Here is a 17,423-nt window from a genome sequence, read left to right as displayed (position 1 = left end):
CAAGAACAGGGTTGGGGTAGACCACTCGAAAGATCTGCACCTTTGTGACCAGGAGGTAACCTGGAGAGCCCGGCTTCCACCTGGCTGGAAGCTGCCCCAGTACGCAGGGAAAACTGCACAGAAGCAAGTGTGGAAATGCTGCCTGCTTTCTAATTAGAGGCTGGCTGGCGGATGGTGACACGATGACACAGCTGGATGTGGATCTCAGCCAGCAGAGGTGGACCCGGGAAGCAGTGCAGCCGTCCCCAGCCAAGAGTGCACTCGGCCGGGGCTGCCCTCGGGGAAGGGCCCTGGGCAGATGCCCCTCTGAAGACTGAAACAGGAAAGGAGGCTGTGGTGTCAGTTTTGGATTGGAGGTTGCCCTAAGACCTCATGATCCTACGTGTATATTTCTCCTAGCCCTATCTTGAAGAAAGGGCCTAGAAGCAATAACACAATAAATATAACTGTGCCCAGATCCTGGTTTCTAAATAACATCTCCACATTAAAATAAACCCAAGGCTCTTTAGAGAATGGCTGATTCCAAGGCAGAGACAGGAAAAGCACAAAGTGAGCCTGGAATAGCTAGTTGTGTCAGAAAGAAAAAAGTATTCAAAGACTGATGGGGAGCTGTTAAAAGGATACAGGAGCCAGCCTGGGCGGGGGGGGGGCGGCTCCCATTGGCCAAATATGGGCCCACGTGAGTACAAAAAAGATTAACAACAATAATGAATTATAACACAAGTAATCAAAAACAAAATGAATCCGTGAGTCCACAGCGATAATCACTAAAGGGGAAAGGAGGATGAGAAAGCTTTTCTTCACAGAACAATGCCAGGTAAGAAATATAAAAGGAATGACAGAATTTTAAAATCACCACATTGCAACCACCACTGCGGTCATTCATTCAGGCACAGATCACCCAGAGATGCTAAAACCGCTAGGTGAAGCGTCACTGGGAAACACAATGTGCAATAAATGTCAAAGTATCACTCCACATAATGCCCCCCTGATTACAAAGGGAAAAGTGGTCAAACCCAGAATCACCAATAGCGGGACATGATGAGATTTAATGAAGAATATAACACATCACCTCTTCACGTCATAGCACTCACGTCAAAAGATTTTACTCTGAATCTTGTATTGCTATTCTTATCCCACAAAATTACGTTTACCGAGCAAGCGTTAAATGCTATCTAGCTAAAACAGGAGCGGCTGATACATGCACAGAATAAGCTGCTTCTGTTTACCTTTTTAATTCCTAGGTGATTGTTGGTGGCTTTCTTCCCAAACCATACCTCACAAGGAATGCATTCCAAATGTGTATCTGTCCATTAAACAAGTCATTAGATGGGTACAGGAGAATGTACGGCCTTAATGAAGTTCTAATATAAGCAATACTTGCCAGTCCTGTTGCTACAATTAGATACAGAAACTGAGGAGGTTTCAATAAGCCAAAAAGAAAATATATATAAAATCAAGAAAAAAGCTTAAAGAATAAAATGCCTTCAACTGAGGTTACACATAAGCCCCCTAAATGATTCGTCAGTACACAGAGCAAGAGGTCACAAGTGTTTTTCGGTCAGAAAACTGTCCTGGCATCAGTGCCATCCAGATGAGGCAGGCTTCTCTGCAGCACCCCTTCCAGAAACAATGCCACTCCTAAGAAATTTTAGGATCTAAAGTGAAAATAAATTTTATTTCTTTTAGTTACTGTTTTGCTTTACCACACATTAAGTAACCATTTTTATAACAATACATACTTAAATATATTATTTTGAATTAATTCATATACTAATATTCAGTTTAAAAAAGACCTAGGAAGAGAAATAGGGCAACAGAAACCGATCACAATTGCTAAAATTTACTGACCTCTTATCACAGGTCAAGTACTACATGAGACGCTTCCCCGGCCTACTCTAATTCATCCTCACAACTGTGGAAGGTAGACAACAGTGTCGTTCCTTACATAGACGAGAAATTGGACCGCAGAGAGCTTCAGAACCAGTCCAAAGGCAGACAGCTATTTGCTGCCACTTGAGCCTGTCCTGCTCTAGCGACAAAGGGCTCCATCACCACCACTCTGCCTCATCAGCAGAGACGCGTTTGCCAAAGGGCACAAACCATTTCTGCTCCAAACTGTAGCGTTTCCTTTCAATCTTAAACATCCATCCTTCAGGAACTTTTTTTAAATCAAGCTTTTTATTTTGAAATAATTATAGGTTCACATGCAATTGTAAGAAGTAACACAGAGGTGCCACGTACCCTTTACTTGGTCTCCCCCAATGGTAACATCTTGTAAAAAGCACAGCGTAATGTCACACCCAGGACACTGCATTGACACAACTAAACTACAGAACATGTCCGTCACAAGGGTCCCTCCCTCCTGTTGGCCTCTTATAGCCACATCTACTTCCCTCCTGCCCCTCCCTCTCCTTAGACCCTGGCAACACTGATCTGTTCTCTGTTTTTATAATTTTGTCCTTTCAAGAATGTTACATAGATGTGATCATACACTATGAAACTTTGGGGATTGGCATTTTTTACTTGGCATATTCTATGGAGATTCATACAAGCTGCTATATTTATCAATCGGTTGTTCCTTTTTATTGCTGAGTAGCGTTCCAATAAAGCTCTTAAGACACTGATCACTTGAGATTATGACTGTTAACACTTTTATAAATGTAAACACATCAGCTTGAGCTACACATGGAACATCCAACAGAAACTATCTCACTTACACTTTTAGGGGTCTGCTAAATAGATTACACTGGAGTACTAAATTAGTCAGCATCATAGGTGGTTGAACTTTCCCAGTTTAACTTACCTTTCTTATGAATGTTTAAAGCTCTAACTAAAGTTTGCATTCTTAAAAAGAAGGTTGCAATGGCACAGTTACAGTAAGAAGCAGTTTATTTTTGGTCAGTATTAACTGAATTCTTAACCTAACTAGCTTATACGAAAGGTAAATGTCTGTGGAGGTGTTTAAAGAAATAATAACTATAGGTGGTAGCTGCCCCAGAACACGTCTTCGATGGAGAGCACAGGAAAAAGCCTAGAAATGTAACAGCCCGCTCCAGCTCCCAGTGGCATGTCAGGCTCTCCAAGTGGTGACAGGAGGCGGTGGGCTCAGAGATACCCGCACACGCAGGGTTACCCACTTCCTACCAAGCGTGCTCAGCCCGAAACAGACGAGCGCACGCACGTGTGCACCTGCACACATATACAGAAAAACGCCAAGCCTCAAAGATTTCCCAAGTACTTGTCGGGCAGTGAATAAAATGCACATCTTAGTTTTTGTGTTTTTGTATATAATCTTCAGTTGACTATTTTTAACTCATGAGAAAAAAATCTAAGCTAATTTCTACTCATTTCTTTAGGTCTTGGACTAAACGTGGTATCACCCAGAAAGGTTTCCCTGATCACTACTCCCCACCTCTGACTAGATTAGGCTTAGGTGCCTCTCTGGGAGGTTCGCCAGCACCTAGCAGCAGCTGGTACCATGAAGCAGTTGCCTCTTCCTTGTCTGTCCCTCCTGCTGGACTCTAAGTGTCCCCATGGTGTAGCTCCGTATTAATATACATTAGGTGATCAACAGAGAAGTGCCTGCCGAATGAATGAGCATGCAAGAAACACACAGTGTCACACTGACTGGAAGAGCCAGTCCTCTCATGACACACCCTAGAGAACTGAAAACAGGTATTCCAACAAAAACTTGCAAATGAATATTCATAGCAGCATTGTTCATAGTACCCAAAAAGTAGAAACAACCTAAATGTCCATCAATTTATGAATGGATAAATAGAACGTGTTCCATCCCTACAATAGAACGCTTGTTGGCAATAAAAAGGAATGAAGTATGGCTACGTGCATAGAAGAACGTTGAAAGTATTATGCAAAGTAAAGGAGCCAATCAAAAGAAGGCCACATATTGTATGAGTCCATTTGTATAAAATGTCCAGAATGAACAAATCCACAGAGACAGAAAGGAGACTGACTAATGGTTGCTGTGGGCTGTGGCAATGGAGTGGGGAGGTTCGGGAGTAAGTGCTGATGGGCACAGGCTTTCAGGTGTGCGGTGGAAAGTTCTGGAGCTAAGTAATGGCAATGACTGCACAACACTGTACTTAATGCCACTGAACTGTACTCTTTAAAATGGTAAGTTCGGGGCTTCCCTGGTGGCGCAGTGGTTGAGAATCTGCCTGCCAATGCAGGGCACACGAGTTCGAGCCCCGGTCTGGGAAGATCCCACATGCCGCGGAGCAACTAGGCCCGTGAGCCACAACTACTGAGCCTGCGCGTCTGGAGCCTGTGCTCCGCAACAAGAGAGGCCGCGATAGTGAGAGGCCCGCGCACCGCGATGAAGAGTGGCCCCCGCTTGCCGCAACTGGAGAGAGCCCTCGCACAGAGACGAAGACCCAACACAGCAATCAATCAATCAATCAATAAGTGAATAAATAAGTAAGCTTTAAGAGAAACCGTTGGAGAGATTTAAAAAAAAAAAAAAAACAACAACAACACCAAAAGTGTTGACAAGGATGTGGAGCAACTGGAATCCTCATACACTGCTGGTGGCAAAATTAAAAATACAGCCACTTTGGGAAGCTGCTTGACAGATACTTAGAAGTTAAACACGTGCTTACATATGGCCCATCAATTCAACGCCTAGGTATTTACCCAAGAGAAATGAAAATATATGTCCTCACAAAAATGTACACAGATGTTCACAGCCACTTTATTTATAATAGGTCAAACCCTGTAAACATCAAGGTACACCAATAGGTGAATGAATATTGTGGTTTTCGTAAAGTGGAATGATACTAGGCAATAAAAACGGAACAGACGACATACAACAACATGACTGAGTCAACAAAATATGAGCGAAAGAATCCAGTTGCAGAAGTTCATTGTTCCCTGCAGCGGTTAAGTGCCGCGAGGTGGCGGCACTGACTCCCGGGAGCCGGGCACAGGGACAGCTGTCACGCTCGGACCTCCTCCGTGGACCCCTTCTGGGTGCGCCGAACCATGGACGGTGTGGGGCTGGCCGGGAAGAGCCTTCACACCGGGCTGACTCTGACGCTCGGAGCTTCGGCCTCTGGGGTGTCTCTGGGCATCTCCGAGCTCAACGTGAAGGTCCTGGTGAAAACTTGAGAGTGGACCACATTACAGATTGAAAAAGGCGCCTCAAAGGAGTCAGTTCTTAAAAACTCAGCTTCCGTTGGTATTATCCAGAGATGAGTCACCCACGGAAAATGGGCTGCCCGGTCTGTGAGGAAGGGACTTGGAGCTGTCTGACGTGTTTTATTTCTCCAAGAAGGGATTGGAGGCCATTATGGAAGATGAAGTGAGCCAGCGGTTCTCCTCAGAGGAGCTAGTGTCACGGAATCTCCTCACAAGGACAAATGTAAACTTCCAGACATCAGTCCGTGGTGCTCACCATGGTGGGGTGCTGGGCGTCATAGTGCGCTACCGTGTCCTACTGCCTCGGAGAGTTACCTTGGCTTTCACTAGGATCAGTCTGTCGGTTTACAGGAAGTACCCTGGTTGGACAGTTGTCAGAAAGCAGCCTCAAGAACCGGCTGAGTGAACTGGTCCACTGCCGGATCTGCGTTCGTGCCCTCTCTGTACTACTCGCTATGGAAACACGCAGTACAGACCCCAGAAGGGAGGCATTTGTGTGGCAACCACACCTCCCTGTAGATGTTTTATCTTGACAATGGATGGGTGCTATGCTACGGCTGGCCAGGTGCATGCCTGGTGGATGGGAATTATTCAGAGCTATGGTCAAGGCTTGTCCACATGTCTGGTCTGAACGCTCAGAAATGAAGGACTGACACCTGGTTACCAACAGACTAAAAGAACATATTGCTGCTAAGAAAAAATTACCCATACTAACCTTTCCTGAAGGAACCTGCATCAACAATACTTCAGTCATGATATTTAAAAAGGGAAGCTTTAAAATTGGAGGAACCATACATCTAGTTGCAATTAAGTATAATCCTTAGTTTGGTGATGCATTTTGGAACAGCAGTAAATACAACACGGTGAACTACCTGCTTTGAGTGATAACCAGCTGGGCCACTGTCTGTGCTGTGCGGTACGTGCCCCCCATGACCAGAGAGAAAGGAGAAGATGCAGTCCAGTTGGCTAATAGGGTTAAGTCTGCTACTGCTGTACAAGGAGGGCTGACTGAGCTTCCTTGGGATGGAGGGCTGAAGACAGCCTAGGTGAAGGACGTCTTTAAGGAACAGCAACAGAAGAAGTACAGCAAGACAACTGTGGGCAATGGGTATCTCAACACGGAAGCAGACTGAACGCCACCCAGGCTTTCCAGAACTAGTCCTTGGAAATGGAATGTGGTGGAGTTTTTTTTTGCTTTTTTTTTGGGGGGGGGGGGTGCACTGTTTTGTTTTACCGTTTTTGTTTTTTTATTGTTAATCTTTTCTACAGGAGGACTGTCTCTACCTCTTTTTGCCAGAGGCAGACTCCACGGTGCCCTTTTTGGCTTCTGTTGTTGTTACAGCATTAGCCTCATGAACTGTAAGTAGTTTACTGAGTTTGAACATATTCTGCCTTTTGTAAAACGACTGTGTCATTGTGAACTGAATGAAATATTTGTACCGGAAAAAGGACTTCTAAAACATCTGTGGAACTCAGTTGTGTTTGGAACTCGTTGACAGAGTAATTCTCAAGAAAATACCCCGAAGTGTGTTCACGATTAGCTTTCTCACACCCTCTCCTCCCGTTCCCTTCCATCACTTAAACATGGATTTCACATCACTCGAGTTACTGTTATGGTTTTGTTCTACTACAAGGTTGAAAAGAAAAATGGAGGACAGTATTTAGGAGAAAGGACAGATTTGTGGCCACTTGAGCTGAAAGTTGAAAGGAAATTAAATATTTTTTACTAGCGTGTTAGAAGAGACCTTCTATTTGGTGAGCTTTACCAAAGAAAATGAGTCCATGTTACTGTGTGTGCACATTTACAGGTAGGCAACTTGCGAATAAGTTAGCCAGCAATAGGTGATAAAGTTTTTAGTCTTCCTTGTTTGTACGCTAAAGATCTATACTTAAGGCCTCTCCCATCTGCTGATTTGTTTGATCTTGTAACCAAACACATTTCAAATAGGAGCCTTTGACAACAACGGCAAATCCCACTGAGTGTCTTCAGCAGGGGAAGGAGTGAAGGAAGCACTGTTCCTCCCCTTCCACCCCTTCGTCCTTTATTTCAGAATTTTCCCAGTTTCTTGAACAGGAAAATAAGTGGTAAAACTACCTTTTGGAAACTGAGCTTTAACTTTCTTTAAAGGGGAAAATAAGTGTTTCCCGACTCTGCAGCATAAGCAATGTTGATAGCAATATAGTGTCATCCAAGTGTTATTTCTCTTCTGGTAACCAGGTACAAAATGTGACACCGTTTTACGGTGAATATAAATAAATTCTACATTTCTAAAAAAAATAAATTAAAAAAATAAAAGTTCATACATTATGCTTTCATCTATATGAAATTCTAGAACAGGCAAAACTCACCTACAGGGACAGAAAGGAGATTGATGGGAGATCTAGCATGGGATGCGGATACGGAGCTGACAGCAAAGAGGCACAAAGGAATTTGGGGAGCCAATAAAAACATTTTATATTTTAACTGGAGTAGTATTTACATGAGTGTATACATTTGTCAAAACTCAAACTATTTACTTTAAATAGGTACACTTTATTTAAATTATGCCTCAACAAAGTTGATTTTTAAAAAGAAAGCTCTGGGGGCTTCCCTGGTGGCGCAGTGGTTGAGGGTCTGCCTGCCAATGCGGGGGACGCGGGTTCGAGCCCTGGTCTGGGGGGATCCCGTGTGCCACGGAGCAACTGGGCCGGTGAGCCACGGCTGCCGGGCCTGCGTGTCTGGAGCCTGTGCCCCGCAACAAGAGGGGCCGCGACGGTGAGGGGCCTGCGCGCCGCGATGAGGAGCGGCCCCCACTTGCCGCAACTAGAGAAAGCCCTCACACAGAAACGAAGACCCAACACAGCCAAAAATCAAAAAAAAAAAAAAAAAAAGAAAGCTCTGACCTGAAAGTCACTCAGACTTCATTGAGCGTCCTCTTCTTCATCTGTTAAATGTGGATAATACTTAATTTCTCACCCCACAAGGCATCAAATGAGATCAGAGTACATCAAAGTACTCTAGATGTTGTTATGTGACACAGTGATTTATAGCGTTTTATTACTTCAGGCATTAGACAGTCAGTGTATGACTATGGGAGTAGCCTGCAGAATAATTTATTACCTAAAGATAATCTTCAAACTTCATCGTAATCATTTATTTTTATGTTTCCCCAAACAAATGCTACATGGATCGATACTTTAAGGAATGAAATTAGGAGTGTGCCTGGCCCACTAAGAGTGGGGCTGCAACAAGCCACCAAAGACAGCGGAGGCAGGAAAAGACAGCCAGCGCTGGGACAACAAAGCGTGCGGTGCTTTATGGAAAACCCACGAAAGCAGATGATTATATCCAACACATCAAGATTGAAGTACAGGACATCTGTGTTTTTCAAACGTCCTAACCATAGTGACCTGGGCAAGTTTTATTTTTATGACCGTTTATATATGGCAGCTCAGGCTCGTCCACCACCACTCAACATAATTGCTGCCACCTCATGCCAACGACGTAAAATGACAGCTATGTTCTTTCATTTGCTAACCAATACGACATTCCTAGTATAGCTGAACCAGTCACATATGGTGTACTTCAAAGTATGTTTGTGTTTTATAGCTTTCCAGATTTGAAAGTTTTCCAGGCATATGGATGCTGAGCCAAAAACTGTGCTTCACATCTCAAAATCTAAAACAAGTTGCATAAAATACACTGAAATATGCTTTATCATATAAAAATAACCATCAGTAAAAGCTCCAGTTAACACTCAAAAAATTGCCTGAAAGGAAGTCTGTCAGCACATTTCTTTCAGCTGGGTACGTACGAAAAATGCACCTGACAGTACTAGCTTTACCAGGAAAAAAAAGAAAGTGAACCACGTGAGGTTCTGACACAATCATAGCTGTTCCCTAATTTGCCCACCATGCCGTCAGGATTCATCTGCCAAGCACTGTCTATGGGGAGGAGAAAAAAGGAAGGTCATGATGTCTCTCCCTGGTGACATGGAAGGTTACCACCCAGGTTTTTAGAAACCACAAAGACAAGTTAAAGTTGAATAACAGTGGGCAAAATTTCACAAGATTTGGACACAGCTATGGCAGAAACTCAAACAGCAAAGTAAGAAGTAGGAACACCTTTCCTCCAACCCACCAAGTAGAGGTCACTATTTCCTTCCAGATGAAGGCCTGTGGGCAAGCAGTGCTGAGACAAACATGCCACAGTGGCAGAACTAAGACACCAAACTTCACCGAGGCCGGCATCACGGCCTCTACACATAGATACTGGCCAGAGGTAAAGAGCTGTGGATCTGGGAGGTACCTCACTAGGTAACTGGCAGGAAAACGAGCGCTTACGTGAAAGGAGTTTAAATCTGCATAGGAGCCAGTGCACTTAGAACACATGCTGTCAGCCACGAGACCCCCAAACTAATCTGGTGACATAACTCTCAAGAAATGCTCCTACCTACGATAAAACTGTCAAATCTCCCCTATGTTCATTCTAAGGTGAAGAAATGTGTAAAGAGATCAAAAGACTATTCAAGTTTTTTTGTTAACCCTCTGAGCTGGTAACACAATACCTTACTGCCCACATAAAATGCCACCGCTATAATTTTGGTAGACCATAACAAACATAACTCCTTTAAAACATTAATTTTTAATGACCCATTAAGTACTGACATTATTCAAATCTAAATTCTAATTTAGATCATTAAAAAATTCAAGAAGAAGAAAAAAAAAAAAAAAAGAAAAAAAAATTCAAGAAATAATGCTATTATTTATCAATAACAATGCTGTTTAACAAAGGAAAGATAGAAAAAAAAATCAGTTTTCCTTGTATTTTCAGGCTTTCTTCAGTGACATTCTTAGAGCTATATGGAAACTAGCGGTGTGGCATAAATTCTGCCAAAGATGGGAAGGAAAAGCTGATTATAAACAAGTGGTACCAGTGCACCATACCTCAATTAATAAAATGTCAAAATACCCAAAGCATTTCTGAACCTATATGCCTCATTATTTTTTTAAAGGAAACTTAAGGTTTTTTTTCAAAACTACTTTAGAAAAATCTATGAGATCATTCTTAATATATCATGATGTTCTACGTATTAAACAGACAGGTTAAAATATTTTCCCAGTCTGGGATACAAGACCAAAAAATAATTACCGAGCAAAATGAGGATAAAAATCATTAAGAAAAATAGATGTCATCAGAACAAGAAGACTCTTGATACTATCAAGAAATGTTCAATTCTTCATCCTACACCCTTGTCTGTTCTCCACAGTGTCTTCTGTGCATTACTTAAATATTTGTTGTTTCTAACAATTCCATCCCTAACCTTCTCTCTTTACTCTAAAACATGCCCTCCCCGGTCATCTCAATCCCATGGCTTCACCTATCCAGGACTACTCAGGTGATTCCCAAATCTATTTTCAGCACACATCTCAACGGGCATCTCTTCCTGGATGTCCTGAAGGCATCTTAAACCTAACCCACCCCAAAGTGAAGCCTCTATTCACTGCAGCATGGCCATTTCCGGCACTGCCAATTCCTCCTCTCCCCTTTTCCCTATCTCAATAAAGGTCGCTACAATATGCGCTCAGTCTGCTCAGTCTTAGTTACACAGTCTCATTATTTCTATGTTTTAAACATGGAACTCTGATCATGTCATTGTTACACTTACAAATCTTTCAGTGCAGGGAGGTTCTAAACATCCATCAAGGACTGGGCAAATAGATGATGGTCTTTTCACACCACAGAGTATTGTACAGTCTTCAAAAATGATGGCATGGGTCTATATTCATCAATATGAAAAGATGGTTATGACCCTTTCCAGGCGCTCTCCCTGCCCCTAACTCCGCCGTCTGCCATGCCTTCCCAGCCCTAACTCTCCCTCCTCAGGACTCTCTGTTTAGTTTCTCAATCTGCTAACAAGCAAATTCCTTCCATGGTTTGTTCAGATTTCTGAAGCAGAGACTCTCATTGGCTTCATTTACCACCTTGGGCTAAGCAACTAGGCAGAAGCTAGGGGTCAACGACTCCTTGGATTTAATCTGCTCCTACCAAAAAATGGCTCTGGCCAAATGCAATAAAACTCTGAAGTTACTTTATAATTAAAATATTTCTAGAGAAATACCACGTAACTATATAATGAAAGAATCTGAGCAACAACCTAAAATCTACTGTAACTGGATTTAGTTTTCTAAAATATATCCTTGGTATTAATAGACCTAATTATATCTCAAGCATACTTCACTTCATGAAAACAAACTGGTAAAAATGCATTAATTAATTCTGTGTTATAAACAGAATTAACTAATGTGAATTTTTAAAAAATTTCAGCTTTACTGAGGTATGGCTGACATAAAATTGTTAAGACATTTAAAATGTACATCCTGGTGATTTGATATATGAATATGAATTGTGAAGTTTTAAACAGCACAGCTGGATACAGAAAGCAGAGGTGGAGAGAGAAGTCAACACATGATCCTCAGCTGATTATTTGAAAGCAGACAGGCACTTACGGTATTAAAATGGTAAAGCAGAAAGCCAACAATGTCATCACTTAATTAGATTCTCAGGGCCTCCCTCCCCCAGAAGACCTCATCTGGAAGCTCAGTAAACATGCGTGTCGTGTCATGAGTAATTACAGCTCACGCTACTCAAATCTGTAGGCAAACAAAAACAAAAACCACATCTCTCCCACTCTCTCAGTTGTAATTCTGAATGACTTCTCTTTCAGAGTAGATTTAATTCTTAATTTAAATATTCACTAACATCTCCTCTTCCTTCACTGAGGCAGCGTCTTCTCTGGGCCAAGAGCTGGGAACACAACGTGATCAACACGGCCCTGACTTTGTGGAGCTGATTCTGTACAAAAAGCACCCTCTCTGTTGGCTGGATGGATAACTGTAAAGTAGTAAACAACTTTTCCCTATTTAGAACTTTATCTGAGGAATTTCATTTTGGCTCCAGCATACAAAAATAAGCTGAACTCTGTGATTCACTCTTTCTAAAAAAATGACTTGTTATAGAGTTTAAAAAAAAAAAAAAAAAGAAAGAAAAAGAAAAAAGCTTTAGCAGATAAAGCCGTTTTTTGTGTGGAAGATCAGTACTCCCTCTCCATCCTCATCTCCCAAACAGAAACAACAAAAGGCTTAATAGTAGGGATGAAACTGAACCTACTGCAATATAAACATATATCATTATGCTGTACACCTAAAACTAATACAATATGTCAATTCTATCTCAATAAAAATAAAACACTGTAAGAAAAAAATGGAGATAAATACCATATTCTATTTCCTTCCAGATTATTATCCAAGATTTTCCACCATCTCTTTTCCAGTCAGTTTTAAGTGTTTTTCTGAAGTAGCTTTATCATCCAGACCAAAAAAAAAAAAAAAAAAAATCTAAATCCTTTTAATCATTAAATTGGCTTAAGGAAAAGGAAATACACTCTCTTTTCTAAGCCCTCACATCCTTCCCTTTAGTCCATACCCAGGAAAGAGAAATATTGATAAGAAATGGACTCCAGCCAAAGCAATTGTGAGAAAAGAGAACAAAACTGGAGGTGTCACGATCCTTGACTTCAGACTATACTATACTGTCATCAAAACAGTACGATACTGGCACAAAAACAGACATATAGATCAAGGGAACAGAATAACGAGCCCAGAAATAAACCCACACATCTATGGTCAATTCATCTACAACAAAGGAGGCAAGAAATACAGTGGAGGAAAGACAGTCTCTTCAATGAGCGGTGCTGGGAAAACTGGACAGCTACATGTAAGAGAATGAAATTAGAACATTTGCTCACATCATACACAAAAATAAACCTCAAAATCAATTAAAGACCTAAATGTAAGACCTGAACTCCTAGAAGAAAATACAGGCAGTACACTCTTTGACACGGGTCTTAGCGATCTTTTTCTGGATCTGTCTTCTCGGGCAAGGGAAAGAAAAGCAAAAATAAACCAATGGGACCTCATCAAACTTAAAAGCTTTTGCACAGTGAAGGAAACCGTCAACAAGACAAAAAGGCCACCTACTGAATGGGAGAAGGTATTTGCAAATGATAAGGGGCTAATACCCAAAATATACAAAGAACTCATACAACTCAAATCAAAAACAAAACAAACAAAGACAAAAAAAAAAAAAGACCAAAAAAAAGCAACCAAAAAAAAAAAAAAAAAATTAAAAAATGGGCAGAGGACCTGAATAGACATTTTTCCAAAGAAGACATATGGATGGCCAACAGGCATCATGAAAAGATGCTCAACACCACTAATCATCTTGCTCATGACCAACCTCAGTGGCCTTCTTTCAGTTCCTGAAACACACATCCAGGCCTTTAGCTTGCTGTCCCTTTTCCCTGGATTGTTCTTTTCCCAGACGTCACACATGCTGCTTCTTTCTGGTATTTAGGTCTCAGTTCAAATGTCAACTCTCTAGACAAGCCTTCCCCGACCACCTCCTATGGAAACAGCATGCTTCACTCCCTCTACCTCTTTCTTTCTGATTTATCTTCTTCAGAGCATTTACTACTATCTGCAATTATTACAATTTGTTTAGCTTTTTATTGCTCATCTTCTCTACTAAAATACTAGCTCTGTGAAAGCAAGGCTTGGGCTGTCTTCTCATCACCATCTCCTATCGCCTAGGCCCACAGTAATTCTCAGCCAGTATTACTGAATGAATCAAGCAGTTCATACTGTACAAATTACAAGTCAAATAAACGTGGTCCTAAAATTTCAAGTTCCTGAACATGTTTCCTCCAGGAAACTCTTAGTAGGAACTTTATCATCCAGACGTGAAGCTGATTTATTTTGAGGCTCCCTCTGTCAGCGATGCTCTCCCCCTTATCTCGGCCTAACTGACCCCTCGTGGAGACCTCTGCTCATTCTCACACGCAAGGCTGCCCCAACCATTCTATCCACGATGGGCACGCACACAATTCCCTCGATCGCTCCATCCCATCATCCCGCTCTTATCTGCTTCATAGTCCTCATGACTCTCTGAAGTTACCTTTTTCATCTGTGTGCTAGCTGGACTGTTTACCACAAACTAAATATTTTAGCTTCAGGAAAACAATAATCAGCATTCTTAGATCCCTGAAAGTATAGAAGAACTTCCTGAAAAGACAGGCCCCAGGGACAGCTTTGTAACACAGCTCACTTTGTAACACAGCTCATTAAAACCCTCTTTTCAACCACAGAACAGTGTGAGCTCAGAAGAAATCGAGTATTACCAAGATTTTTTTTTTTCCCCATTACAGAAGCTCATTTATCCAGGTGTCTAAACACAGGCAAGCATTCAAATGGAACAGTCTGTAAAGTTTTTTTTTTTTTTTTTTTTTGGTAAAGTTTTTAAATAATCATCTATTTTCCTTCTTTAAATCTCATCACTGACATTAATTAAAAACAATCTGCTAAACCACCACAATCTACCAAGCTACAAAAATGGGTCTGTATCATGGGGATGCGGGTGGGGGATCAATCTGTTGGACACAGACTGGGGTGTCGGTGGCCAAGAACCACTGCTGGGGCCGTGCACCGCTGGACAGCACTGGGCTGTAAATGTGCAGATTAGAAGAATCCGCATTTCTACACCAAACCTGCTAACACAGCTCAATCTTGGTGCTCCAATTATATCTACTAACGCTGTATGTCATATAAATAAAGAAAAATCATCCTCTACAGTACTACCTACTTAAGTTTAGTAACCTACAATGAATAGTTATCTTTCTTCTCTTTTGAAAAGATGAAAAGTCCTAGTTAATATACATTTACTTCACCTTCAATAATCATCAAAAAGTACTGCTGACAGGTCTGTAATATCAGATAACTTCCTAAGTATCTTAGCTTTTGCTACGTTGAATATGTTATGGAGATGAGATTACAAACCGAAAGAATAAAACTTTCATTATTTACAAGTGAATTATCTATTTTACAGACAAAGTTTGAAGTAATTTGTTACACCACACTTTAGACACTAGCTCTGAAAGTCAAATTTTTTTAAAAGAATACGCATCTGAATCCGTAATGTATACTGCATTTCAAGTCAAATAAAATGATTAAAATTTTTAAATTGGAAAATAAGACAGATATCAAAGTGTTATTTCAGGAAAATTAATCTGGCAGCAGTATACCACAGAAATTAGATAAGACAGATAGACAGATAGACAGATAGACAGATAGATATATATATATATATATATATTTTTTTTTTTTTGCCTCACTGTGTGGCTTGTGGGATCTTAGTTCCCAGACCAGGGATTGAATCTGGGCCCACGGCAGTGAAAACGCTGAGTCCTAACCCCTGGACTGCCAGGGAAGTCCCCAGGTAACATAAATCTTAAGGAGGCAAGTCCACATACAAACTCTGTTCCCACAGTTCTTTTCATTAAAACAGATACACGTTGGTAGCTTGTATATTAGAATACATTTTTAAGAAAAACATGAGTATGGTTATTTAGTTTTCAGTACCAACACTGTCATTTCACCATTCTTCCCTATTAAAAAAAAAACTTAACTAAACAAGCAATTTTAAACGTGGGTTTATGCCCCACTCATGGTCACGCGTGAAGTAGGTTCAGTCAATTGCAGTCCACATTTTTTCCAAATAGAACAGGAAAAAAAATCAAGTTACAAGGATAACTGTCACATGCGTGTATCTAGCTAGACCAGGCGTGGGTCCTGAGGCAGAATGTATTTCTAACTGTGAGTCTTAGTCAAGAGAATTTCAAAACTCCAGGCCAGATGGTTGTGATGGTCTCTTTTCGCTCTAAAAACTTTACTTTTACGGTTAAATCTGTCCTCACCTGGAAATAAAGGGAAATGAGTGGCTTCTTTATTTAATGTTTAGCTACGTTTCTTTTAATGGCAGGCAGCGGAGTCTGCTGAATTAGTTACGCTAATTTAAACAACAACTGGGACTTACTGACGGGGACGCTGAAGCAGTGCACAGACTCTGGGAGCGCTGGACCAGGGGGCTCAGGAAGGACAGAAACCGAAGGGCTCCGGGGCCTCGGCAGGGCACCTGCGAGCTCGCTCGGCCTCGCCTTCCACCACAGTGCTGTGAGTTCCTCGCTGCTGCACAATGCAATCAGCCCTCCTACATCAGGCAGCCTAACCCCTGGATAAACCAGCAACAGCAGGGAGGGAGTGCAGACATGGTCTCTGGGGAAACAAACTCTCCACCATCCCAATTTGTCTAAAACATCTGATTTTTATGGCCAGAAATTAACATTTCATTTTTAAGCACTATGCACTAGGCATAATATTTGGTTCGATATGATCAGTATACATAGTATATGTGTATATTAAAACATTAAATTATACACCTTAAACATATGCAAGTTTTATCAATAAAGCTGGGGAAAAATGAGAAACATAAAATATGTTTTCAACAGATAAAGGAGACTGTGCACTATATGTAAGAGCAAGTCTTTTAAAATAATGAACATTACATTGAACATTATAATAAGGACGATATTTTTCATTTCACATATTCTTAAAAACTTGGGTCATTAAAAGTCATATTTTTCTAAAGCACTTGTGAAAATAAATCCTGGTGTAAAGCATTTTTAAAATTTAAAAATTATTTTGCAAAGTGAATCACTCTTATTTTTAAAAGTCTGTATCTTCATACGTCAGCTGCCACTAAATGAGATGTCCCTATGTAAGAAGAGTGCCTGCTGTGATCTGAATGTCTGTGTTCCCCCAAAACTCCTATGCTGAACCCTAAAGCCCCAGGTGATGGCACGAGGAGGCGGGGCCTCTGGGAGGTGGTCAGGTCCCGAGGTGGGGTCCTCGTGAACGGGATTCGTGCCCTTGTAAGAGAGGCTCCGGAGAGCTCCCTACCCGTTCCCCCATGTGAGGCCACAGCGGGAAACTGGCAGCCTACAACCCAGAAAAGGCCTTCACCAAAACCCCACCATGCTGACTCCTTGACCTTGGACTTCCCAGCCTCCAGAACTGGGGAGGGGGGGTAAATTTCGCTTGTTCATAAACCACGGAGTCTGTGGGATTCTGTTACAGCAGCCTGAAGAGACTAAGACAGCCCCTCGGTTGGGGGACCAGAACAACTCCCCTTCCCGCCGACCCGCCCTGCCCTTGGGGCTCCTAACCCACTCCTCTCACCATTCCGTGTGTCTGCTGCACACCCTCTCCCTGTGTCACATCCTGCTTCACGCTGACATTCTCTGCCGGTCTCCCCAGAATCCACGCAGAATAAAATCCACAAGGACAGGAACAAGGGTGGCAGCACAGCGTATGTGCAGAACAAGCACTGG

The 17,423-nt window shown here is 41.8% G+C and overlaps 1 protein-coding gene and 1 pseudogene across 1 annotated transcript in view; one reads left to right on the top strand and one right to left on the bottom strand.

Moving 5' to 3' along the window:
- Positions 1 to 17,423, bottom strand: part of CAMSAP2 (calmodulin regulated spectrin associated protein family member 2) — a 110,029-nt gene that overhangs the window by 63,684 nt on the left and 28,922 nt on the right. The window lies entirely within an intron of this gene.
- On the top strand, positions 5,005 to 6,293 carry LOC137763084 (glycerol-3-phosphate acyltransferase 3 pseudogene; annotated as a pseudogene).

The sequence above is a fragment of the Eschrichtius robustus genome, chromosome 3 (assembly GCF_028021215.1).
Source record: "Eschrichtius robustus isolate mEscRob2 chromosome 3, mEscRob2.pri, whole genome shotgun sequence".
Classification (NCBI taxonomy): Eukaryota; Metazoa; Chordata; class Mammalia; order Artiodactyla; family Eschrichtiidae; genus Eschrichtius; species Eschrichtius robustus.
This window is presented reverse-complemented; position numbering and strand designations above follow the sequence as displayed.